Source organism: Mustela nivalis (genome assembly GCF_964662115.1).
Source record: "Mustela nivalis genome assembly, chromosome: 8".
Classification (NCBI taxonomy): domain Eukaryota; kingdom Metazoa; phylum Chordata; class Mammalia; order Carnivora; family Mustelidae; genus Mustela; species Mustela nivalis.
Genome location: NC_139027.1, coordinates 36791911 through 36815459, shown reverse-complemented (window position 1 = coordinate 36815459; position 23549 = coordinate 36791911). Strand labels below are relative to the sequence as shown.

The 23549-nt window shown below is 39.3% G+C and overlaps 1 protein-coding gene across 3 annotated transcripts in view; it reads right to left on the bottom strand.

Moving 5' to 3' along the window:
• The window catches only part of LOC309870862 (interleukin-36 gamma-like), a 163673-nt gene that overhangs the window by 126516 nt on the left and 13608 nt on the right, over nt 1–23549 (bottom strand). The window contains exon 1 of one of the 3 annotated variants that reach the window (XM_082743433.1): nt 3385–3650. The exons of the other annotated variants lie outside the window; for them this stretch is intronic. The gene's annotated coding sequence lies outside the window, so the exon portion shown is untranslated. Of the gene's footprint in view, nt 1–3384; nt 3651–23549 lie in introns of those variants that run through there. 3 annotated transcript variants of the gene reach the window in all.

The following is a 23549-nucleotide window of genomic DNA, read 5'->3' as shown; positions in this document are numbered from 1 at the left end:
TAGAAAATGTCAACTACAGTGACAGAAAATAGGTCAGTGTTTGCTTGGGAATGAAGAAGAGGAGAAGAAGGAATTGCAAAGAGGCCTGATGAAACAGGTAATGAATATGTTCCCTATCTTGACAGCAGTGATGGTTTCAAAGGGGATGTGTCAAAACAGAAGCTGTGCCATTTAAATATATGCAGCTTATTATATGTCAGTTTTACATCAATAACACTGTCTTTTAAAAGTGCTGGCAGAGTTGTGAGGAAACTCATTTGTTGCTGACTGGTTCAGTCTTTTAAAGAACAGCATGATAATTATTTTACTAATAGTTATATCCACAGATTACCTTTCCCATATTAGTAGAAGACAACAAGTTTATTCTGTAGAAAATGTAAGATAAAGGGGTGTGGGGACACCAGGCACATTTGAAGGTGGGAGAAAAATATTGAAAACAACATGATTAATGAAAGCATGCAGCATGATCTTGAGAATCCCAGGCCTTATTCCCACAAGGATGGTTGCCAGGCTTTTACCCTCTAGGCAGGAAACTAAAAGAAAATTCCCTGGGGAAGAAAGTCAATACTAATATTAAGGTTTCTCCAAAGCAATGGCCCTGCCAGGTTATCAAATAACAGCACTTAACAGCCAACAGACCTCACAGATACTCAGTGCTTCCAGTCTGCTTTCAAATTATGTACTCTTGGGGCACCTGGCTCACTGGGTTAAAGCCTCTTCCTTCGGCTCAGGTCATGATCCCAGGGTCCTGGGATCGAGCCCCGAATCGGGCTCTCTGCTCAGCAGGGAGCCTGCTTCCCTTCCTCTTTCTCTGCCTGCCTCTCTGCCTACTTGTGATCACTGTCAAATAAATAAATAAAATCTTTTTTTAAAAAATTACATACTCTTGAATATAAGCAGTAAAGCTATTAAACTTCTGCAGAAAGCTTTTGTAAGATGGCTATCAAAACAAACCAATCAAACTCTGAAAACTATAAAACACTGCTAAAAGAAATTGAAGATGACACAAATGGAAAGATAATCCATGCTTATGGGCTGGGAGAACAAATATTGTTAAATTATCAATTACCACCTGAAACAATCTACAAATTTAATGAAATCCCTATCAAAATACCAACAGCATATTTCACAGAACTAGGACAAACAATCCTAAAATTTGTATGGAACCACAAAAGACCCTAAATAGCCAAAGAAATCTTGAAAAAGAAAAAAACTGGAGGTATCACAATCCCAGACTTCAAGATATACTACAAAGTTATAGTAATCAAAACAGTATGGCCCTGGCACAAAAAATAGACACATAGATCAATAGAACAGAATGAGTAACTCAGAAATAAACCCAGATTATATGGTCAATTAATCTTTAAAAAAAGAGGCAAGACTATACAATGGAAGGAAGACAGTCCCTTCAACAAATGGTATTGGGAACACTGGACAGCTACACACAAAAGAAAGAAACTAGATCACTTCCTTAAACCATACATAAAAATAAGCTCAAAATGGGTTAAAGACACAAATGTAAGACATGAAACCATAAAAATCATAGAAAAGAACACAGGCAGTAATTTCTGACATTGTCCATAGCAACATTTCTCTAGACATGTCTCCTGAGGCAAGAAAAATAAAAGCAAATAAACTATTGGGATTATATTAAAATAAAAAACTTCTGCACAACAAAGGAAACAATCAACAAAACTAAATGACAACCTACCAAATGGGAGAAGATATTTGCAAATGACATATCTGATAAAGGATTAGTATCTAAAATATATAAATAACTTACACAACTCAACACCAAAAACCAAATAATCCAATTAAAAATTGGGCAAAAGACATGAACAGACACTTCTCCAAAGAAAACATACAGATGTTCAACAGACATCACTCATCATCAGGGAAATGCAAATCAAAACTACAAATCATATTTGTCAAAACAGCTAAAATCAAAAGCACAAAAAAGAACAAGTGTTGGCAAGGATAAAGAGAAAGAGTAATCCTCTCTTACTGATAGTGAGAAAACAAACTGGTGCAGCTGGTGTGGAAAACAGCATGGAGGTTCCTCAAAAATTAAAAATAGAATTACCATATGATCCAGTAATTCCACTATTGGGTATTTACTCAAAGAATATAAAAACACTAATTTGAAAAGATATATACACCCTATGTTTATTACAGCAATATTTACAATAACCCAATTATGGAAGCAACATAAATGTCTATCAATAAAGAGGATGTGAGATACACACACACAACATACACACACACACATACACACTAGAATATTATTCAGCCATTTAAAAAGATGAGATCTTGCCATTTGCAACAATATTGATGGATCTCAGCATTGATAATGCTAAGTGAAATATGCCAGAGAAAAACAAATACCTTATGATTTCACTCATATGAAGAATTTAAGAAACAAAACAACTGAATAAAGGGAAAAAAGAGAGAGATAAACCAAAAACCAGACTCTTCATTATAGAGAACAAAGAAGTGTTAACAGAAGGGAAGTTGGAGAAGGGACGGGTGAAATGGATGAAGGGGATTAAGAGTACACTTATTGTGATGAGCACTGAAAAATATATAGAATTGTTGAATCACAATATTGTACACCTGAAACTAATATAATATGGTATGTTAATTACACCAGAATTTTTTTTTAAAGCAGGGAAGAAACCTGAAATAACTATTATGAATATCCTCAAAGTAATAATAGAATGAAGAAACAAGAACAAAATACTACCAGGGAGAGGGGAGAGAAAAATATTCAAAGAACAAGAAAATATGAAAACTTAATTTTAAAAAATGGAGAAAATGTTAAGCAAATCTCGATGGAGAGGTAAGATGGCAGAAGAGTAGCAGACTGAGATGACATCAGATCGCAGTTCAGCTAGTTACCAAACCATTCCACCAAACACCTACAAACTCAATAGAAGACAGAAGAGAAGAGCAGCAATTCTAGGAACAGAAAATCGACCACTTTCTGAAAGGTAGGACACAGAGAGTGAATCCAAAGTGACAGGAAGATAGACTGTGGGGTGGAGCGGAGTTGGGGGGGTGGCTCCTGGAAAGCCACAGAGCAGTGAAGCACAAAATCAGAACATTCAGAAGTCTACTCCACCAAGGGACATCACTCCAGGGGCTAAGCAGGGGTAGAGCCCTTGCAGGGACAGTGTGGTCTCAGGTCCCATGGGGTCACAAAAAGATTGGGGGTATCTGAGTGTGGCAGAGCTCCCAGATATTGGAGTGGGGAAGCTGACTACAGAGACAGAGCCAAGGAGTGAGCTCTCCAATCGGGGTTACCTTAAACAATGATCCATGACACAGTTGGACCACTGCTCTTTGAGTAGGGACACCACAAGTGGCAGATCTGGGGAGACTCACCTTCCTCCTCCTCTGGAGCAGCATGGCAGGAATCTGCTGGGTTTGTAGACTACAAATGGGACCATGCACCAGAGAGAGAGAAACACTCAGTCACAGGCTGGGTGAGCTCAGAGCGTGGCCAGAGACCATGGAGATGGGAGTGATTAACCGCTTTTCTCTGTGGGTGCACTGAGGAGTGGGGCCCCAAGCTCTCGGCTCCTCCTGCCAGAGACTGGAGTCCGCCATTTTCATTCCCATCCTCCAGAGCTCTACAGGAAGCATTCAAGGAACAAAAGCTCCAAAGAGTGAAGCCAAGCAGATTACTTAGCCCTGCCCCTGGCAAGGGCACCACAATTCTGCCTTGGGCAAAGACACTTGAGAATCATTACAACAGGCCCCTCCCAGAGAAGATCAGCAAAAACATCCAGCCAAGACCAAGCTCACCAATCAAGGAAAACAGCAGAACTCTAGAGCTAGGGGAAAGCAATGCATGGAATTCATGGCTTTCTCCCCATGATTCTTCAGTCTTGCAAAGTTAAATTAAATTTTTTTAATTTTATTTTTTTCTTATTCTAATTTTTTAACTTTTCCTTTTTCCTCTTTTAACATTTTTTAGCTAGTTTATCTAAACAATATCTTTCTTTAAAAAATCTTTTTAAACCTTCATTATTATAGTCATATTTTATCCTTCATATTATTTAACATTATTTTTTGTATACATATAAGGTTTTTTTTTTTTTCTAAAAATTTTGGGATACAATTTCTTCTAATAGATCAAAATATACCCTAAATCTAGCACATGGCTTTGTTCTAGTCTCCAGCCTGAGCATAGTCTCTCCACTTTTTTTTTCTTTCTTTTCCCAAAAAACTTACCTTATCAATTCCTTTTTTAGAATTTTTTTAAAATTTTCATCTTTACAGTCATATTCCATCTCCCTGTCTTGTTTACCCTTATTTTTGAATACATATTTTTCTTTTTTTTTTTTATTTTGGGAGGTAGTTTCTTCTAAGAGACCAAAATATACCCAAAATCAAGTGGGTAGCTCTGTTTTATTCACCAGTCCAATATATATATATATATATATATATATATATATATATACATATATATTAAAATTTATTTATATATATGTTTATAAAAAAAAATTTTCCTTTCTTTTTACCCCCCTTCTTCTCCCCCTGATTTGGGATCTCTTCTGACTTGGTTAGTGTAAATTTTTCTGGGGTCTTTGCCACCCTTTTAGTATTTTATTCTCTCGTTCATATATTTTTATCTGGATAAAATGATAAGGCAGAAAAACTCACCACAAAAAAAAAAAAAAGAAAAGAAAAGAAAAAGAGGCAGTACCAAAGGCTAGGGACATAATCAATACAGACATTGGTAATATGTCAGATCTAGAGTTCAGAATGATGATTCTCAAGCTGCTAGCTGGGCTTGAAAAAGACATGGAAGATATTAGAGAAACCCTGCCTAGAGAAATAAAAGCCCTTTCTGGAGAAATAAAAAAACTAAAATCTAACCAAGCTGAAATCAAAAAAGCTATTAATGAGGTGCAATAAAAAATGGAGGCTCTTACTGCTAGGATTAATGAAGCAGAAGAGAGAATTAGTGACATAGAAGACCAAATGATGGAGTAAAAAGAAGCTGAGCAAAAGAGAGACAGCTACTGGACCACGAGGGGAGAATTCAAGAGATAAGCAATACCATAAGACAAAACAATATTAGAAAAATTGGGATCCCAAGAAGAAAGAGAGAGAAGGTAAAAGGTATACTGGAGCAAAATATAGTAGAGAATTCCCCTAATATGGCAATGAGAACAAGCATCAAACTCCAGGAGCCACAGAGAACTCCTCTCAAAATCAATAAAAATAGGTCCACACCCCATCATCTAATAGTAAAACTTACAAGTCTTATTGACAAAGAAAAAATCCTGAAAGCAGCTCGGGACAAGAAGTAACATACAATGGTAAAAATATTAGAATGGCAGCAGACTTATCCACAGAGACCTAGCAGGCCAGAAAAAACTGGCATGATATATTCAGAGCACTAAATGAGAAAAATATACAGCCAAGAATACTATATCCATCTAGGCTATCACTGAAAATAGAAGGAGAGATAAAAGGCTTCCAGGACAAACAAAAACTAAATAATTTGCAAACACCAAACCAGCCCTACAAGAAATATTGAAAGGGGTCCTCTAAGCAAAGAGAGAGCCTAAAAATAGTAGACCAGAAAGGAAGAGAGACAATATACAGTAACATTAACCTTATAAACAATACAATGGCACTAAATTCATATCTCTCAATAGTTACACTGAATTAAATGGGCTAAATGCCCCAATCAAAAGACACAGGGTATCAGAATGGATAAAAAAACAAAACCCATCAATATGCTGTCTACAAGAAACTCATTTTAGACCCAAAGACACCTCCAGATTTAAAGTGAGGGTGTGGAAACATGGTAAACAATTTACCATGCTAATGGACATCAAAAGAAAGCTGGGGTGGCAATCCTTACATCAGATAAATTAGATTTTAAGCCAAAGACTATATAATAAGAGATGAGGAAGGGTATTATATCATACTCAAAGGGTCTGTCCAACAAGAAGATCTAACAATTTTAAATATCTATGCCCCTAACATGGGAGCAGCCAATTACATAAACCAATTAATAACAAAATCAAAGAAACACATTGACAATAATACAATAATAATAGGAGACTTTTATACCTCCCTCACTGAAATGGACAGATCAACCAAGCAAAAGATCAACAAGGAAATAAAGGCCTTAAATGACACACTGGACCAGATGGACATCACAGATATCTTCAGAACATTCCATCTCAAAGCAACAGAATACACATTGTTCTCTAGCGCACATTGAACATTCTGCAGAATAGATCACATCCTGGGTCACAAAACAGCTCTACCAAAAGATTGGGATCATTCCCTGCATATTTTCAGACCAGAATGCTCTGAAGCTAGAACTCAATCACAAGAGGAAAGTCATAAAGAATTCAAATACATGGAGGCTAAAGAATACCCTACTAAAGAAGGAATATATCAACCAGGAAATTAAAGAAGAATTGAAAAAATTTATGAAAATAAATGATAATGAAAACACAACTGCTCAAAATATGTGGGACACAGCAAAGGTGGTCCTGAGAGGAAAGTATATAGCCATACAAGCCTTTCTTAAGAAACAAGAAAGCTATGCAACTTAACCCTACACCTAAAGGAGCTGGAGAAAGTACAGCAAAGAAAGCCTAAACCCAGAAGGAGAGGAGAAATAATCAATATCAGAGCAGAAATCAATGAAAGAAAAACCAAAAGAGAACAGTAGAACAAATCAATGAAACTAAAAGCTTGTTCTTTGAAAGAATTAATAAGATTGATAAACCCCTGGCCAGACTTAACAAAAAGAAAAGAGAAAGGACCCAAATAAATAAAATCATGAATGAAAGAGGAGAGATCACAACCAACACCAAACAAATACAAACAATTATAAGAACATATGAGCAACTATATGCCAGCAAATTTGACTATCTGGGAAAAAGGATGCATTCCTAGAGACATGTAAACTACCAAAACTGAACCAGGAAGAACTAGAAAACCTGAACAGACCCTAACCAGTAAGGAGATGGAAGCAGTCATCAAAAATCTCCCAACAAAAAAGAGCCCAGGGCCAGATGGCTTCCCAGGGGAATTCTACCAAACATTAAAGAAAAATTAATACCTATTCTCCTGAAACTGTTCCCAAAAAATAGAAATGAAAGAAAAACTTCCAAACTCATTTTATGAGGCCAGCATTACCTTGATCCCAAAACCATCAAAGACCCATCAAAAAAGAGAATTACAGACCAATATCCTTGATGAACATAGATGTGAAAATTCTCACCAAAATATTAGCCAATAGGACCCAACAGTACATTAAAAGGATTATTCACCACAATCAAGCGGGATTTATTCCTGGGCTGCAAGGTTGGTTCAACATCCACAAATCAATCAATGTGATACAATACATTAATAAAAGAAAGAACAAGAACCATTTTATACTCTCAATAGATGCCAAAAAAGCATTTGACAAAGTACAGCATCATTTCTTGATCAAAACTCTTCAAAGTGTAGGTGTACATACCTCAATCTCATCAAAGCCATCTATGAAAAACCACAGCAAATATCATTCTCAATGGGGAAAAACTGATAGCTTTTCCCCTAAGGTCAGGAACATGGCAGGGATGTCCATTATCACCACTGCTATTCAACATAGTACTAGAAGTCCTAGCCTCAGCAATCAGACAACATAAAGAAATTAAAGGGATCTGAATCAGCAAAGAAGTCAAACTATCACTCTTTGCAGATGATATGATACTTTATGTGGAAAACCCAAAAGACTCCACTCCAAAACTGCTAGAACTCGTACAGGAATTCAGTGAAGTGTCAGGATATAAAATCAATGCACAGAAATCAGTTGCATTTCTATACACCAACAAGAAGACAAAAGAAAGAGAAATTAAGGAGTTGATCCCATTTACAATTGCACTCAAAACCATACGATACCTGGGAATAAACCTAACTAAAGAGGCAAAGAATCTGTACTTAGAAAACTATAAAGTACTCATGTAAGAAATTGAGGAAGACACAAAGAAATGGAAAAACGTTCCATGCTCATGGATTGGAAGAACAAATATTGTGAAAATGTCTATGCTACCTAAAGCAAGCTGGTGCAACCACTCTGGAAAACAGCATAGAGGTTTCTCCAAAAGTTGAAAATAGAGCTACCCTATGACCCAGCAATCACACTACTGGGTATTTACTCTAAAGATACAAATGTAGTAATCCGAAGGGGCACGTGCACCCAAATGTTTATAGCAGCAATGTCCACAATAGCCAAACTACGGAAAGAGCCTAGATGTCCATCAACAGATGAATGGAAAAAGAAGATGAATGGAAGAAGATGTGAGATAGATAGATAGATCTATCTATCTATCTCACATCTTCTTTTTCCATATATATATATATATATATATACACACACACACACAATGGAATACTATGCAGCCATCAAAAGAAATGAAATCTTGCCATTTGCAATGATGTGGATAGAACTAGAGGGTATTATGCTGAGCAAAATAAGTCAATCAGAGAAAGGCAATTATCATATGATCCCCCTGATATGAGGAATTTGAGAGGCAGAATGGGGAGTTTTGGGGGTAGGTTTGGGGGGTAGGGAAGGAAAAAAATGAAACAAGATGGGATCAGGAGGGAGACAAACCATAAGAGACTCTTAATCTCACAAAACAAACTGAGGGTTGCTGGGGGAGTGGGGTATGGGGAGGGTGATTGGGTTATGGACATTGGGGAGGGTATGTGATATGGAGAGTGCTGTGAACTGTGTAAGTCTGACAATTCACAGACCTGCATCCCCTGGTGTATAATATATATATACATATATAATATATATATATATACATATATATACATTATATATTATATATATACATATGTATATATATAATACATATATATATATACATTATATATACATATATATACATTATATATGTATATATATATACATATATATACATTACATATATATACATTATATTTTATATATAATATATAATGTATAATATTTACATTATATATTAATAAAAATAATTTTTAAAAAACGTTAAGCAAATCTCTCAGAAAGTAATGCAAAAGGATAAAGACAGAATTGAATCAGTGAGAATATTAGAGGACAGGTCCAGGAAACTCTGAAGTCAAAAACAAGAGATTCCAGAGAAAAGGAAAGATAGAAAAAACTGAGAGAAAAGGCACTTGATCAAATAATTCATAAAATTTTCAGAACTTGAAAAACAAGTGTTTCCAGATGGTAATGTTCCCATTGAGTATCTAGCATAATGAATGAAAAAACACCCACCCAATGAGATTTCAGAACACTGGAGATAAAGAGATAATCCTACAATATTCCAGATAGAAAGCAACAGTCACATGGAAATAATTGAGCATTTGAATGGCATAAGACTTATCAGAAGCAATATTGGAGACTAGAAGAAAATTGAGCAATGCCTTCAAAATCCTAAAGGAAAACTAATTTCAGCCTAGAATTATTATCCAACCAAACATTAGCCTGTCTCTGTGTGGGTGTGTATGCACACATATGTGCCCATGCACACACATATGAAGCAAATATGACAAAACACTGAGGATTCTTGGTTTCGGAAGATGGCTATGCAGATGTTCATTGTGCCATTCTTTAGAACTATCTGTATGTTTGAAAATTTTCATGATGAGAATGGATGAGGAATGGACAGAAGGGAGAAGAACACAATTTCATACCTAATTCAGAGTTTCTTGCCTTCCCCTGTTCAGCCTAATCTATAGCTCTGGGAAGGGAAAAATAACTATTTCTTTACTCTTTCCTCCTTCCCCTCTATTGTCTGCCCTTTCTCCCCTGACTTGGAACCTAGGAAGAGGCAGTGGGAACAGGGGAAAGTCTTCCATCCCTGGTGTTTGCCAGAGAAACCAAACCTCTCCACAGAGTGGGAGTACCCTAGGTGGTACTGGTGCTTGCATACGATTTGTCCAAGCAGGTCCGATGAGAGGGTGGGGCAAGCATCAGGAAGTCATTCACTGACATGAACTGATCTGTATGCAGGCATGGGAGAACCTGCAGAGGAATCAGCCCTGAGAAAACAGCATGGCATCCTTCTTTAGTTGACGCTTTTGCTCAGGCAGAAGAAATCATGGAGAAAGGGGCTTGTAGGAGTTATTTCACCAGATTCTGTGAGCTACGGATGTAAAAGCACCCAGGACACAGAGGGAAGCAGTTAATGTGTTCTTTACTCTTTAGCACAAATGCAGATAGCTTCAATACTTGTATACATACACAGCCTCTCTGGGAGAGAGAGGCCTCTGGTGTGGACACCAGCCTTCTCTGTTGGTCCCAACACCAAGCCAGTGCTGTGCTCTCTCAGCATCTCAGGCTGCTCTCACCAAGAGCAGGGGTAGTACCATGTGGGAACTGGAGCTGCCAGACTGATTTATATGTGAGATAGCATCAAAGGACTCTAAGATAAGCAAGGTAAGATTTGCAGGGTGAGCCTCCAAGTTCCTGGTCAAAAGGGAACAGGAGCTAAGGGAGCTTGAATGAACTATTATTACAATTCCTTTATACCCAGATAGTTGTGAGGCCTAGAGAGTCTTTGTTTTTCTACAAATAGTCTGGTAACATAAAAAAAAACTGCACAAATTGAAGGTATACAATTTGATCATTGTGACATAGGCATACACCAGTGAAACTATCATCACACTCATGATAATGAACGTACACATTACCCTCAAAAGTTTCCTCAAAAAAAAAGTTTCTTCCTACCCCTTTATAACCTTCCCTCCTCCTCCCTGCACCCTAACACAAGACAACTACCGAAGCTTTCTGTCCCACAAATGAGTTTGCATTTTCTAGAACTTTATGAAATCATATATAATGTAGCCTTTCATGCCTGGCTTCTTTGAGCATAATTATTTTGAGATTCATCCATATTGTTGTATGTATCATTAGTCCATTCCTTTTCATTGCTGAATAATATTCCATTGTATGAATGTACCATACTTTGTTTATTCATTCACTTGTTGATGACATTGCATTGTTTCCATTTTTAGTAATGACAAATAATGTTGCTATGAATATTCCTGTAGGAATACTGGTAGAAACCCATGCTTTTATTCCATGCGGGTAGATAAAAACCTGGTAGTGGAAGGGCTAGATCATACGGTAGTTACATGTTTGGCTTTTTATGAACCTGTCAAATTGTTCCCCAAAGTGTTTGTACCATTTTGCATTCCCATCAGCAGTGTATAAAAGTCCTATTTCTTCATCATCACCATCAATGCTTGGTAGGGTCAGTCTTTTTCTTTTTAGACATTCTTATAGGTGATAATGAGGCCCAGAGAGTCTAGGGTTACATTGGTATCTTCTTCAGCACCCAGAACAATGCCGGTCATAGAGAAAATACTTGTTGCTTGATTGATGAGTCTTTTTACAGTAAATAGAATTAGTTACAAGCTGGTTTGGCCTGGTCTTGCCTCTGGAGACAAGGTTGTGACAAAGTTGCTGAGGATTTAAAAAAAGAAAAATCTGGTTCACCACTGCTCCACTGGAGATCAACTAAGACCCAATCCACAAGAAGTAGAAAGGCCAAACCACACTGCCTTTACACCAAAGTATTTGAAAGTCTACCATATTTCAGGAGGGCCCTGGATACACAAACCCTGCACTGCTCAGAGTAACTAGCTCAATGAGGGGTCGAAGAAGCAAGCAATGTGAGGAGCAGTTAGAGAAGGCTTAGGGGAGCATATAACAGATGTCATCACATTGCTGAGATGCTCTCCTGCAGTATCAGAACATCTATGCATCTTTGAGAGCATATTTTGGATAAACAGAAGGGACTCAGTGTAGCTCATAGCTTTTGGTCCACCAGAGGAAGAACATTCTAATGACAGAGATTTCCACCTGTAGAGTGGACTGCTTCACAAAGATACAAGTGTCTCATTTCTCAAATCACCCTCATCTTTGCAGGAACACAACAGAAGTTACTCCTACCCTGAGGAAGAGAAAGGACTAGGAAAACAGCACCCAAATTTTAAAAGGTAGAAGATCAGGCACATATTAGGAGTTTTCTAAAGACTTTGATTGATGAAAAATGAATGAGTGAGGACAGAAAATGCTAAATTAGACGTAAGAAAGAATGCACCGAAGCAACCCAGTGGATGGTGATAAAGTAATGAGTCCCAGAGTCTGGCTCAATTAGAGTGGTGAGAGTTGGGTTGGAAGATTTCCCAGAATATTAAGTAACACTTTGCATGAGGCCAGTTCAGCTGGGGAGAGATAAACTTTGGAAGAACTTTATATAAGGGTCTGCTACCCAAAAAGCCACCAAGTTATCCAATATAAAGAGAAGCTTACCTCCCAATCTGCCAACTTCAGAAGTCCAGAAGAAGTCTGAAGTCCAATTCCTAAGAACTGAAGGCCAGAGGAAGATCACTTTATAAAATTTCCTTTTTTTTTTAAAGATTTTATTTATTTGTCAGAGAGAGAGAGGACAAGCAGGAGGAGCAGCAGGCAGAGAGAAAAGCAGACTGAGTGGGGACTGAGCAGGGAACCCAATGCTGGACTTGATCCCAGGATCCTGGGATCATGACCTGAGGCAAAGGCAGACACTTAACGGACGGAGCCACCCAGGCGTCCCTCTTTATAAAATTTTCATAAAAAATTGGGAAAGACATTTTTTAATATTTTAAATGTTTTTTAATGTTTTGCAACATGTTTTAAATGTTGCAACTGAGGAAGAGGTGGAACTAGGAAAACAGCACCCAAATTCTAAATAGTCTATGGTCAGACACATACTAGGAGTTTTCTAAAGACTTCATTTAATGAAACTGAAGAGTGAGGACAGAAAATGCTAAATTAGACTTTAATGGAGAATGACAAAAGTAGTATGTGTTTGTTGTAGAAATTTTTAAAAATAAAATTACAAATAAGAAAATTAAAAACATCTGTGACCCCACTACCAAAATATTTCTATCATTTACATACTGGTAGATACAGAGTCAGTCTTTTTTGTTTTTATAAAATGGAATCATAATACAGATAGTCCTCAGTAACCGAAATGCAGACCAAAATGGAAAAATACATATTTACTTCATTTGTGTCTATCAGTTTACATTATTATTTTATGAAGAGCTCTTAAAAGCTAACAATAAAAGCTGAACTCCTTCAATAAAAAAGGTAAAAGTCATTAACAAAAAATTAATGAAATGTTTTTAAAGCAAAAATAGCCAGCACTGGTCAAAGTGTGGGAAAGTGAGCACTTTCATACAAGGCTGGTAGGAGCATAAAGGGCCACAACCTTCCAGGAGGGCAATTTGGCAATAGAGTGCCATAAACCGTTGGACCCTGAATTCCACTTTTAGAAATTCATCCTAAGGAAATTTCTCTCCAGGATTAGATAAATTTGCCTCTATTTTCTTTTGTTCATTTTATGATGTCACTTTTCTTTATGTTTAAGCCTTTTATTTATTTGGAATTTAATTTGTATGAAGTAGAGAATGTAACTTTTTAATTTTTTCTTTTTCTAAATGGCTTATTGGTTCCCAAACACTACTTACTAATCAATCCACACTTGCCCCTTCTGATTTTAAATACTGGAGTTTGACTTTAAAATGTAATCTGCTACCTCTCAGACAACATTTGAGGAAATCCTGTTCCCTCCCTCAAATCTATGAGAGGATGAATACGTCACTTCCCTCTTTTTACTTTGTTTCTAAGAATTTCTTCTTTCCAAACTCTGCAAGGCCACTATAAAAATTTCCAGGGCCTAAGGAGAAAGCAGAACTAACTAATATGGGGAAATCTAGGAAATACTTACCTATTCAGTTATATGATGACTCAAACTCTCTACAGCCTAAATCATCATTTTCCTCCCCAAACTATTTCCTCCTCCCGAGTTCTTTATCATCTTGATGTCATCCTAGCGTCCCTCTTTCTACTCTCCTGCACACCCAGGACATGTCGCATTAGTTCTTCCTTCCCTGCATGGGCCTTTCATGTCCATTTCCACTGTAGCATCCCATGTCTGTTTCCCTCAGCCCTGGCTCTCCCACCTTTCATCAGGAGGAGCAGACCAATCTCGTGGTTTCACTCACTTCCTGGCCTAATCCATTAAACTCACCACAGTGAGACTCCTACATCATATCATTGCTCTGCTTGAAACACTCCAGGTGTTCCTCATTGCTCATAAATGAAAGTTCAGACATTACATAAGGCAAAGCCCACTACAATTTGGTCCTACCCCACCTACCTCTCCAATCTTTTCTCCTTATTCTGACACAGCACTCTGTCTCTTAAATACTCTGCCAAATGTTTCTTTCCTCTTCTATCTCTAGTCTGAACTAGATTTAAGGTGTTTATTCAAGGGGCACAGGGTGGCATAGTTAAGTAAGCATCCGACTCTTGGTTTCAGCTCAAGTCATGATCTCAGGATCATGGGATCAAGAGCCCTGGCAGGCTCTGCGCTCAGCATGGAGTCTGCTTAAGACTCTTTCTCCCTCTCCCTCTGCCCCTCCTCCTCCAAAATAAATAAATATATTTTTTAAAGGATATTTATTCAAGTATTGAATAAAGTGTTATACTGCCCAGTCTTAATTTTTTAAATTTTAAATTTCATTGCAGCTTAATGCCCATGTATTTGCTTTTCTCCGTGGACCAGAAGCCCAGGCCCAAAGTAAAGCCCTGCTTTTTCCAAGCTCTTCTTTTAAAAGACATAAATATGTGGGGCGCCTGGGTGGCTCAGTGCTTAAGCCTCTGCCTTCGGCTCAGGTCATGATCTCAGGGTCCTGGGATTGAGCCCCACATCCTGCTCTCTGCTCAGCAGGGAGCCTGCTTCCTCCTCCCTCCCTCTCTCTCTCTGCCTAACTCTCTGCCTACTTGTGATCTCTGTCTGTCAAATAAATTTAAAAAAAATTTTTAAATAAAATAAAAGACATAAATATGTCTGTAAGTTGCACCATATTAGGTCCTGGAAATTTTACATCAAATAGTTTACCAGATCACTTTCCTCCAAGTCAAGAAAGATCTGGGAACAGAACAGGACACTGGTGACTGAAAATAAAGTGCTGAAACAAGGTCAGAAGAAGCTAGAAGGAGCAACAAGTCATGCCACATGAGAGCCCACCATGATGCGGCTGCACTGGAAAGGGTGTGACACACCAACTGCATCTCCATGCAGATGGACGAGGCAGTCAGCTCTCCACTCCCAGGACACCACATTCTACATTTCCTCCTGACAAGCAGGTCTTCTGCTTCCCAGTTGCCCTGACTGCCATCCCTGGATGCACAGCTCTGACTGGTGGGAGTGCCTCACCTCCACACCCTCTCCTGAGCCTCGTGCCCACTGCCAAGACTCCATGCCTTAGCCTGTTGACTCTTCCAAGTTTCAAATCCATGCATGCAACTCCCATGGGATTTTCTTCATGGGATCCTCACAGTCCATTCCACTTTCTCCGATTCCGCCAGCATTTCTCTCAGAATATGGTACTTCGGTATTCCTGACTGCTGCTTCCAGAATATGTACAACTCAAATATCTGTCTAAGGGACTGCACTTTTTGTTGAGTTGTCTATCTTCCTCATGCCCTATTTCTAACCAATCACCAAATCCTGATGATTTGACCCTTCTAATAATTCAAATGCATCCACTTCTCTCCATCTCCACAGCCACCACACAAGTCCAAAGCCATCATCATTTCTCACCCAGACAATTCATTAACCTTCTTCCCACTGTCTCTCCTCTTTAGAATCCAGACAGATCTTTTTTTTTTTTTAAGATTTTATTTATTTATTTGACAGAGAGAAATCACAAGTAGATGGAGAGGCAGGCAGAGAGAGAGAGAGAGGGAAGCAGGCTCTCTGCTGAGCAGAGAGCCCGATGCGGGACTCGATCCCAGGACTCTGAGATCATGACCTGAGCCGAAGGCAGCGGCTTAACCCACTGAGCCACCCAGGCGCCCCAGACAGATCTTTTAAAAACACAAAACTAATTTTGCCAATCGCTTGCTTAACACACTTCAAAACTGCCTTCAGGATATATCCAGTGTCCTTAACCTGTTTGCAGGGTTGCCCATGACCTGGCCATGTCCACCTCTTCAGCCGTATTTCCTGCCACTTTGCTCTTCAGTCCCTGGGCTTCTGCCACCCTGGCCCTTTTAAGTTTCAGAAGGATACCAAAGTCCTTCTAGCTTTCAGGCCTATGCACCTGCTGTTCCCATTGCCCAAGACACTAACCTCTTTTCTCACATCTACCCACACCTTCATCTGGATAAATCTTACCCTTCTCATCCATGATGCTGCCTTCTCAGAGAGACTTTCCATGACCTTTCAGACTAGATTAGGTTTTCCTCCCTCCCCCCTCCCACTTCCCTTGCATATATCTCCAGAGCATCTCACACTACCACTTTCTTCAAAATTGCAACTATGATCATGCGTGCCTCTCCATCAGCAGAGATACAACTTGCATTCTACTTAGAATTCCTTTAACTATAACCTGATTTTTGGTTAGCCACATTGGAAATTCCCTGCAGCTAATCTATGTTTTCCATTCTGTGCCAAGGAAGGGCCTGGACTAGAGGAGTAAAGAAAGCTCTAATTCCATGGATGGGGGAGTACAGGATAAATCCCAAAGGGGTCACAGCCTGAGCAAAGGTATAGAATCAGGAGAACATTGGACACTTGGAGAGAAAAGAAAGGAAACTAACACTGAACTAAACACTCTCACAAACACAATCTCATTTAATCCTTCCAAAACCCTATGAAGTAAGAATCACCAGCCCAGTTTTATAGATGAGGCAACCAAAGCCTTCTTTTATTCTGTTTGCACTGTAGTCATCTGCGCAGATCTTCCCCACAAGTTAAAAGCTTATTAAGGGCAAGTGGAATTCTCTGCCACCTCTTTTCCCCCATGGCCTCTGATACAATGCTTCACTATGAAGCAGACTGCCAAGCTGGCTTCAGGAAGGTTTCATGCGACTCTGCTCTGTGGTAACTCCTGCTCTCCTCTGCCTCCAAGTCCTGCTCCTGAGTCTAGACTCTCCCAGGGGAGCTAGAGTGCCTTTGAGCAACCTTGAAGGGGATATAATGACCTCCTTGGAACTGCACTAAGATCCCATGGACAGCAGAGTGAAGAAAAGAGAAAGTAAGATCACATTTCTTCCTTGGATATTCATCTTTTTAAATCAAAATACTGCAAAACTTGTCTAGACTTTCTGATTCAGACACATAAACTCCCTTAAGGGTGATCAAGGCTCCAGATGATCCTTCATCTGTATCAAGCCTGAGTCATCATCCATGGAGTAAAATTATCATTTCCTTCCAACTTATCAGCAACTATTACATATTTCTATACTAGAAATGGAACTTGTTTCTATTTATACCCAAGAGTGTAGAGGTACCACGAAGACAATGTGATTATGTTCAGAATAGTCATAAAGTGTGGAATGAACAGCCATGGCTGCAAAAATCCCTGTAGTCATCCAGTCCAACCTCTTGCCTTTGTAAAGAAGGAAAACCCTGAAATGTGTAGAAAGGTAGGTCACACAGCAACTGGTTAGGGTCAAAGCCAGATCCAAGTCTCACCTTTCCAACCACACCGTGTGCCACACCTGCCATTCCCTGCCCTGTGCCACACTTGCTCTAATCAGGGGCCCATCCTCCCCAACAGCCAGGAATCTATACCAAAAGGAGGGAGAAGAAAACCATGCACTGGGCATAAGACCCTGGCTATTAATTATTTTCATGCATAAGTCAGCTTCATATCAGAGCGGATGCTTCTATTGATATTTATTTTTAAAATGTTTTGAAAAACTATAAAGTACCATATAAATGTTAGATGTTTAATATAATTACTATATGATTTCTATCTGGGATGTTAACTCAACAGTTTATTACTGCCCTTTTAATTTCAGAACTGTTATATCTTTATGTCTGGACCCAGAATTTGTTCAAAATGAAAGCATCTGATTGGGCTCTTGATTCACGTTACTTGAAAATCCACCTCCCAGAGAGTGGAGAATGAGGAAAGAGGAACACTGATCTAGACACAATTCTGTCCAAGAAGGAATTGATTACGTGAAAGAGGAATTTTGAGATAAAGTGATGTGACCCTGGAGTTTGTGATAGAGAAGGGAAAGATACTTATACATAGTAGTAGTCAGAATAGGTTAGGTTATATATATATTACTATATATAGTAACAAACTCTGAAATCTCAGTGACTTCACACAATTAAAGATTTGTTTCTCACTCATGCAAAGTCAAACAAGGTTGTTCTAGTCTCATACATTTGCAGCCACACCACCTGGAAGACGACTTCCAAAGTTGCTGCACCAGTCGAAATTAAAGATGATGGAAGTACACATGGGCCCTTGATTGCATAAGCCTAGAAGTCTAACAAATCACGTCTCATTTCCTGCTCACAATGCTTTGGCCAGAAAAAAAACCATGGGTCCTTAATCCAGCTCTGCAAGGGAGACTAGGAAATGAAGACAGACATTTATCAATTAATCCCACAAATGGATATTTGGTAAGGAGAGTCCACCAGATATACAGTCCCCAGATTTCAGGAAAGTAAATATTGAAATGTTCAGAGTATCCCATTTGTATAAAAACAATTCTATATATGCCTTGGAAAAGGAAAGAATGAAAGAAAATACACCAAAATAGTAATAATGAATACCTCTAGTTATTTAATTGTTTGTAGGCTTTATTTTCTTTTTATATTTTTTATATTTCCCTAGCACTACTTAATAATCATGGTTTAGAATCCAGAAAAGTAATCCAAGTTTTTTTTTTTAATTGTGAAACAAGTTCAGACCAGAGACAACTCTGACTCTGTAAAGAAAATGAGTCAAAAGAAAAGGGAATTTCTTTAAAATGCACTTCTGATTAGGTAATCACAATTAGACAGCAAGAAGAAAAGTGAGAGGCCCAGACATGACTGCGGTCACACGAAAGCTCTCTGACGAACTCTGATTTTTAAGTGCATCTGTGAAAGACAGTGTGCCAAGGGAGAAGGCAATGAGAGGGCACAGCCCTATGAACGACCATCCCAAAGGAGAGAGAAAGGAAACTTAGAGACCAAAAAAGCACATAAATTAGGGCAGAAATAAGCTAAGGCAACGAGAGGGAATCACAGCTAACCGGGGATTTGGTGGCTCAACATGAAGGTGTCCCTTCCCACTACAGGTTTCTGCCAACTTGAATTTCTCTATCTACTCCAAGCCACAGCCATCCCTCTGCTGAGTTCCCAGAGCATTTGCCTAAAGTTTACCTAAAGCTGAATGGGTAAAAACCTTAGTGAGCTCTACACAGGGTCTTCACTGTCTAGCACTTGCCTCCCGCATCATCCTCAGCTGCCACTCCACTGGCCCTGCCTCTCTGACTCTAGCTTCCAATGCCCTACTTTTACGTATTTGATCCCCACAGCCTTTGCTCATCCTGGAATGTTCCCTCCTCCCTCCCCATTGAACTACCCACTCCCAGTCTAAGACTAGCTTCTTTGTTCATGCCTTTACTAAACTTATCTTCGTTTGTTTATCTGCTTATTTTACGGGATTATCGGATTATTGTTGAATGTCTTCACTGTCAGCCTCCACGAAAGCAAGAACAATGGCTGGTTGTGCTCCCTGAATGGGGTTTCGTTCTTTTTAGTCCCCTTTTAATTTATAAATGAGAATTCATGGGAGACATTGTTTTTCCACCTTATCCCTCTTTGCTAAGGAGCCAGTGTCACTGTTGCTAAGGAGCCAGTGTCACTGGGTAGTATGGTATTTTGAACCAGAAATCATGAAATGGGAGTTTTCATTTTTGCTCCCACTCTCACACAAACTCTACATGTGACCTTGCAGCCTTGACATTTCCCCTCTCTGAAACTGCTTCCTCTTTTATAAAATGAAAGTTTAACCTAGATAGTGTCTGAGGTACATCTTCCAATGTATCATTCTAGATCCTTCAACAGACTAACAAGACAAAGCAGAAAAACTTAGAAATTAAAAAGAGCAAAGAAAAGGAAGAATTCACACACTAAGTAAAAGAGACAGCCCAGTAGTTGCTTGAGCCTAAGCTCTGGTGTCTGAATTCCATTTCAGCAATTTGGTAAACTCAAAATCTTAGATTGGTTAATCTCCCCGAACTCTGACTTCCTCATCTATAAAATGTGACAAAAATACCTACCTCACAGGTTTAAGGCAAAGATTAAATGAGATAATGTATTAGAACACCTGGAAGACTATGTTAGGTCGTTTCCTCCTTCCCAACCCACTGCCACAGAATTTAAAACCAGGTTATAATTAAATAGGGCATGAATTGAGACAAAAGGCTCAATCGTCTCTGTATGTAACAATGGTTTATGCATATTTCATTCCTCTGAAGAGGCCTTCTACAACTTAAAAACAAATAATTGCATCCCCTGAAAAATTCACAGGGAAGAGCTGTATTTTTTCATTCAAGCAATGGCTGTCAGATCCACTACATGCAATGATTTTAAAGTTGCTTCCAAAGATGTTTACGTGGTAAACATCTTCATGGTACAATGGCAAGAACACAGCTTTAAGTCCATATCCAGGGGTGCCTGAGTGGCTCAGTGGGTTAAAGCCTCTGCCTTCAGCTCAGGTCATGATCCCGGGGTGCTAGGATCGAGCCCATCATTGGGCTCTCTGCTCAGCTCTCTGCTCAGCAGGGAGCCTGCTTCCCTCCCTCCTTTTGCCTTTCTGCCTACTTGTAATCTCTGTCTGTCAAATAAATAAATACAATCTTCAAAAAAAAAAAAAAAAAGTCCATATCCAGACTCCATCACTGACCATGCACTCAGCTACCTTGACCGCCTTCACCCTTTTCTTCTACATCACAGAATAAAATGAGATTTCACTGGAGGAGGAGGGGAGGGGAAGGGGGATATTTCAAACCATTTTTTTCTTCATCTTTTCTTTTAAACAAAAAAAACTGAATCAATAAGCGACAGGGTGTTCGAGGCTGAAAGACCTGCAAGAATGAGCTCTTTCAGCCCGTCACTTGGCATTCAGTGGAGGTAAGAGACTTGAGCAGCTAAATGCAGTGAAAAGAGAAGATTGGACTTGGAAGAGAAACCTGAGGTTAGAGAGCTGGCTCTGCCAGTTTTGTGACTGTAGGTTGGCCACCTTAATGTCTTCAAGGGCCCTCCTCTGTGAAAAGAGATAGTAATCACTACCTCCTTGGGTTAAGTGTGGAGCCAGTGAAACAAAGCAAGGGAGAGCTCTTTGTGAGGTAAAAGCAGTTTTCAAATGAAAAGAGCCACTATGATGCTTTGGACCTGCGACCTCCAGGCTTATAGGGTGTAGCCACTCACCCACTAAAGTATATCATTTCATCTTGCATATCTAATTTTGTAAATCCTGAGAGAAAAACGCTTATGTCTAACAAGCACTCTGGCACAGAATAAGTACACAATAATTTTTTTTTTTTCTGTATGATCTAGGTGGAAAAGGACTAAAGTTTTTGAAGTCTCCTCGGAGTCAAGAGGTGGGTATTTGAAGTACCCAAAATTCCTGTCACAGGACAGCCCCCAAAGACCCCCTGAGCTCCAGTAGAGCTCTACCTAGCACGTTTCTCTCTCTATTCCCCAGGAGGAGTTGGTCCGATGATGGGGCTTACTTACAAGTCAGTCTTGGTACACACATACAGAAAAATAGGTTCCCCAAAACAAAAGGAGGACTTCTGACTCTCTAAACCTCACCCATGTTGTTCTTCCCTTAAAAGCCAGTTTCCAAAATGGTCAGATGAAGGAAAAGTTAAGTGAAACCTCAACCTGAGTTGTCTGTCTAAAAAATTCCAACTGTCCTTGAGAAACTCAACAACCACATTCAGGGAATTCTAATTCTCTACAACAGAGGAGGAGCATAGGCCAGAACAGGTGTTACCACTAATGGTAAAACCAAGGATGTTTTTCCTGGATTACCAAACAGATGCTCTACATTCCTCCCAGAAACTAAATATCTTCAGGGTTTCAAGGGAGGCCTTCACCTGAAAATGTCCTCCCTGTTGAAGATTTCAAACCCATATCTTCATAAGAACTATATTTTCTTTGGTGAATTAAGGTGTTACAATGATGACTATACAGGTTCCCAAGTGACAGAAGCCATTATTAGCTTTGTTTTTATTTTTGCTCAGTTGCATCTCCATAGCAGCCCACATTCACAGTGTGCTTTGCAATTGTTTCTTGGTAATAGCCTCACAAGATGTGTGGGAGGCAGAAAGAATAACCAGGATTAATATCTGTGTTGCCAGAAGGAGAACCACATAGAGAATTGGCTACCATCACCATTCAAACAGGATCCATCCTGAGACATCCAAGATCTGCCCCAATCTTGTCCTAAATTTACATTGTCTACATCTAGGATACAATACTTCTTTGGCTCTTGTTTATGACGATTGTGACCAGGTCTGAGACCAGGAGGATCTTGACCGGCAATAGAACCAGAATCAGAGATTTTGTACTTAGGATAGACCTTAATGATCATCTCACCAACCCCATTACTTACTGTTAAACGAGACCAGAGAAAATACTTTACCCAATTCACACAAGCCACTTCACTCCCAGTTCTGAGTGGTCTTGCCTTTTTATACCATATTCCATTGCAGTGCCTACCTTTCTCTCTTTACCTTCTTGTTCCCCTCCTCTACCCTCTTTTTCCATCTGTTTTCTCAATTTAAAAATTTACATGGCTTAAACTCCAAACAGGAGACCTTCAGCATTTATCTGCCAAGAGTCTGATGTTCTACCACCTGAACTGGGCCAGCCTTAGGATACCAAAAAAAGACTTTGATAATAACAACTAGGCAACATTGATGTAGTGTGTATATAACAGTCCCTCTCCTGCACTCAAACTCTATCCTCAAATGCAGCTACCAGCTTTTGGCCAGGGCCTTGTCCATATTTCCCTGAGTCTACAGCTATCCTCACACACCTTCGGTTTATTCTAGAAAAGACCAGACTTCCCTTTGGGCCCTGACAGATGGCCACTTTGCTATAATATGGCCAGGGCAGAGAGTACTGTAGGAAATGGGTCAACAGTATTCAGAAGAGTAATGGTTATCACTTCTATCTCCCCTACCGGGCCCTAACAGCAGGCTGTCTCCCCATACTCAGAGTGATTTATACCTATTCTGCAAATGTCCCTCTTCAGAAAAGATGGATCATTTTCCCTCACAGCCAATCCTTATCTGCCAGGGGCTGCCAAGCATTCCATCAATTTATAGTTAGCCCTGGGGTGCAAAAAAACAAATTAAGCTAAAACACAAAATACAGTTCCTAAGCTCCTCTCCAACTCTGGCCATCTAGAATTCTGATTTTAGGAGTTCTCTCTTCCTCCCAACCATATATTTTTAGAAAGTTAACATTTCTGGGGCACGTGGGTGGCTCGGTGCGTTAAAGTTCTCTGCCTTTGGCTCACGTCATGATCCCAGGGTCCTGGGATCAAGCCCCGCATTGGGCTCTCTGATCAGCAGGAAGCCTGCTTCCCCCTTTCTCTCTCTGCCTACCTCTGCCTACTTGTGATCTCTGTCTGTGAAATAAATAAATAAAATATCTAAAAAA